The sequence below is a fragment of the Equus caballus genome, chromosome 13, assembly GCF_041296265.1.
Source record: "Equus caballus isolate H_3958 breed thoroughbred chromosome 13, TB-T2T, whole genome shotgun sequence".
Lineage (NCBI taxonomy): Eukaryota > Metazoa > Chordata > Mammalia > Perissodactyla > Equidae > Equus > Equus caballus.
In genome coordinates, this window is record NC_091696.1 from 24,273,014 (window position 1) to 24,277,571 (window position 4,558).

Consider the following 4,558-nt stretch of genomic DNA (forward strand, 5'->3'; position numbering starts at 1 on the left):
AAGTGTTTTCATCCACACACACAAAGAAGGTAACTACGTGAGGTGATGGATATGTTAATTACTTGATTATGATAATCATTTCACAGTGTATGCATATGTCAAGTCATTGTGTTGTACATCTTAAATAAGTACAATTTTATGTGTCAATTATACCTCAATAAAGCTGGGAAAATTTGAAAATAAATACGAATGCAATACAAAAAATCATTTCACTTACTTTCAACCTTCCTGTTTCTTTATAATTTTAGTGTCTGTTATCCAGTCTGAAAATATTTGTCTTTTAATTGATGTGTTTGCCAGGTAATTTTTCTTTTCCAGATCTCCTCCTCACCATTCTTTCTATCCTGGTTACTGCCCCAAAGCTGCATCAGTTGGGCTCCCATGACATCTGGATTCTAGTTGGGTTCAGCCTTGGGGAACCCAGCAGGAGGTAAAGGAAGGAGAGAGAGTTGACTTGGACAGATTGTATCCCTTGGTTGAAGACCACACCTCCCCAGAACGGATCTCTTTCATCTCTGGCCATCTCTTCCTCCCCTCGTCCCTTCAGACCTCAGGAGGGACCAGCGTGGCTGCCGTGCTTCAGGCTGCTGCCCTGGCCTCTGTAACCACACGCTGGTAAACTTCTGCTTCAGAAATCAACTGTCCTCGTAGTGTCCTATGGTGAGAGTTCCGTCTATTTTCTTGGGGCTCTTTCTAATGAAACATTAAACAGAAACATTGCATTAATGCTTAAAGAAATTAATGGTATATTTTGGCTTAAGTCATCGTCCAATTAAGTGCTTTCTAATTTTCTCAGCTTCTCCAAGTTCCTTTTACTCTCTTTTCTTGCCTTTATATAATATTTTAAATTTATTGAATATATTTTATCGTTTCACCTCTAGCACTAAACCCAACAAACTTGGAAGTGATATCTCTTTTATTATTCTTTTAATAGTTACCCTAAAAATTAGATACTTTTATGCACTCCCTGGACTATGGGAAGATACATCAATTCCGTTTACCATGCTCCCGATTGATATGACATTGTTCTTATGTATCACCTTAGAGTCAGTGATCACCAAATTCCATTTCCAATTCTATTTCATCTCCTGGACTGAGATGAATTCATTTCAGGATTTCAATCCCGAGTGAGCACATCAGCCCCCTGGGCCAGGGGAGGAGGGGCAGCTCTGTGTTCCGTCCCTGCCTCTGAGCCCTGGACTCCCTCAAAGCGCAGTGGAGCTTCTCAGCCTTCCTTCAGGAACTGACAAAGGCCCGCAAGGGAAAAGGACCACAAATACAGAGTCTGCCTCCACCGGGCCGGGAAAATCTTTGCTATGTTGTAGTTCTCCGGTACATTCAAAAAAATGTTGTTGTACATCTTTTATAACTTACCTCAGCAGGAAGTTGGTCTACCATTCCTGATAGCAGTACTATTTAATCCTAACTTGGCCTTGCAACCTTGGTTTCCTGACCTGCTCTTTTGTGCCAGTTGTGGAAGGCACTGCAGGGAAACGAGATAGCAGCAGACGAAGGCCTTTGGTCCAGAGTGAGGGGCTAGGCAATAAGATTGTGCTAATCAATCTCATCAAGAGCTCCTGTCAGGGATCGGGAAATCCCCCTTTATCTCTCTTGAGTTCTTATGGCTTGACTAATATTAAAATTGACACAAAACAGATTGACAGGGGAAAACCAATATAATACGTGTGCAAAGCAGATCATTAAAATGATGCTCAGAGAGTAAATAAAGCAGGCAGTTAATATATCTTTCTACACAAAGAAACAATAAATTTGTGAGGATTTGAGAGGACAAAGAAACTTACGTTTGGGTACTTAATTAGTAAGGCATTTAAGCTGAGTTTGGGTTTGGGGTAATAAATTAGTAAAGAAGTAACAATGTTTGTTTAGGTAGGCTTTCTGCCCTGAATTTCCTAACTCTGGTGATAAGGATGCAGGCAGAGTACTTTTCACTTTTGAGATTTGTTTCGTGCTTTCAGGGGGAACAGAGAGAAGGGTCAAAACGCCCCTTTTGCATTAGCTGTTTTTCAAGTAACTTTAATTCAAAATAATCAATATACCTGTGTGGCGTATTTTGGGGTAAGCTGCCCTGGACCCCAACACTCCCAAGTATTCCTGGACCCTTAAGATAAAGATCATTGGCCTCCTAAATCTTGACATTAATTATTGGGAGTCCAACAACCTCCAGTTCAAGGGGGAGAAACTTCCACGGAGTTTTCTTATCACCAAAAGTAAGATAAATTTCATTCTCTTCTCATCACATCAACCTAATAGCAAAACCACTGTAGAATTTTCTTTTGTGATCATATTCAGGAAACTTGGCTGTATCCCGAAACACATAAAACTGTACGTGAACTTGGTCAAGTGACTTAAAGAAGTTAAATGAAGCTTTTAAATCACTGGCACACAGTCTTATCTTGGAAATGCTGCAGATAGCAGGACAATTAGTTGGAGCAATAAAAGGACAAAAAGAAACTATTATGCAGATGTTTGGCCATTCAAAGCCATCTAGGCTTAAGATAATGCCATCTCTCTAGCAGTGAATGGAAGAGAGAAAAAGATGAAAATTTTTTCCCCATCCATTGCTAACTATATTAATATTAGAACCCTATGTGATTAACATTACACTTTCGGAGACTTTATCCTAAGAATTCTCTATTCTTGTGTAACAAACTCCAGGATTCTCGTTGCTAACTTTGTGTCACACCGGGCTGTGTATCAACAACCGGGTCCAGTAGCTGTTCCAAGCAGAAGCAAGTTGGGATATATGGGTGCACAGATATACAGATATTTTGTGAAAAGACCACATGTGGAATCAAGACGACATGCTTCAAGGAGGATTTGAAACCTTTATGTTTTTTCTTGGAGCCGACAATTGACTTTTTGTTTTTGAAGTTTTGCACTGTTTTGTTTAGTTTTTGAACTATAACTTCCAAACGCCTTCTGATTATGAGTCTTAGGTGAAGGTGGTGTCCTGTCTGTCTTTATGGAGGCTAAAGATGGTGGGTCACAAACTTTTTGTCCCTCCTCTCTGGAGGCCAGGGCATGACACATGGCTGTCAGAGAAAAATGCATATTCCTTGTCTCTCCTGTTCCTGTGACAACACTCTTGGCCCCTCTGCACTCCCTCACTTTCTAACTCTCCCACTTCTCGCCTCCTCAGCACAGGAGGAAGCATGATTCATCTGATCGATGAATTTGGAAGAACAATTTGGGCATGACTGGCACAGTCCTTTCCTCCTCTATTTCTGCGGCATCTAAATGCTTCCAGAGACTCAGCCACTTGGCCTCCTTCTATCTGGGTGAACCGAGGAGTGAGGGAGAGGAAGCGAGTTGCATTTGTCCATCTGCATCTGTGATTGGGTGGGTAAGTCACTCTGGTTCAGAGGTAAAGTGTGAACAATACCATTTGGCCTCAGATCTAAAATCATTTTATCCCAATGGCTTTTCAGTAACAAAGAAAAATATATTGATCTCCAGCTGCCTAATTATTGGGTTTTGCTCTCAATTGGTTCCAGAATCTGCAAGGGGAAAAAACAAAACAAAATGATATTATTTATGGGCTTCCAAAAAACTCAGTATCTTAATTCATGGGACTGAGAAATTTGTCAGATAAACAGATGTCAAACTGGGGACCAAAATAACATGGAAAGTGGAGTGAGCATTCTAGCTTGACTAGAGCTGAAGGCTTTGCACTTTCATCTCCAGCAAGCAGGGCTAATGTTGGGGGAATGGACCTCGACAGCTCATCGCAGGCTGTGTCCAGAGGAAAGGGACAAATGCTATACTGTCAGAGCAGACCTTAAGGAATGTAGACCTCTGGGGCTCTGAAAAGCTGGTCCATGCCAGCCATGATGTACATGTCAATGTAGTTTGACTTTGACCTACTGCAGACAAGTTGAGGCAAGGATTAGATAATTTTAGAAGTTGGTAGGTTGAAAATATCTGGTGATTATTATTTTTCTCAGACAGGACTTTGGTGATTGGGCTGTGAATTAATGAGTTTCATTCTAGCACAAGTAGAGAGTACTGTCTCACCTATACCAAATTCCATTCTCTTCTAGGTATTTGAATGGTATTTTGGGCCAAGAGAGAATTTCCACTGTGGAAGAGCTAAACTCTGTATTTGTCTGCTTGAGCTGCTATGACAAAGTAACACAGACTGAGGGGCTTAAACATAAGAAATTTGCTTCTCACAGGTCTGGAGGCTGGAAGTCCAAGATCAGGGAGCCAGCACTCTTGGGTTCTGGTGAGACTTCTTTCTGGTTTGCAGACTGCTCCCTTCTTGCTGTGAATTAACATGGTGGAGAGAGCTTGAACCTTGGTGTCTCTTTCTCGTGTTGTAAAGGCACTAATCCCATTATGAGGGCCCCACTCTTAGGACCTCATTTAAATCTAACTATTTTCTAAAGGCCCCATCTCCCAATATCTTCACGTTAGGGGTTAAGACTTCAATGTATGAATTTTCTACACAATCTCTTTCAGAAAGTAGAAGAACAATGCATAGTTCCCAACTAAAAGTAGAGATTCATGTGCTCATAAACATAGAAACAAAAATCTT

The 4,558-nt window shown here is 41.0% G+C and overlaps 1 long non-coding RNA gene across 1 annotated transcript; it reads left to right on the plus strand.

Moving 5' to 3' along the window:
• The first annotated feature begins 300 nt into the window (after positions 1-300).
• Positions 301-4,316, plus strand: LOC111767636 (uncharacterized). The gene is made up of 3 exons (XR_002799449.2): positions 301-660; positions 3,161-3,360; positions 4,062-4,316. It is a non-coding gene; the product is annotated as an uncharacterized lncRNA (long non-coding RNA).
• The last annotated feature ends 242 nt before the right edge of the window (positions 4,317-4,558 follow it).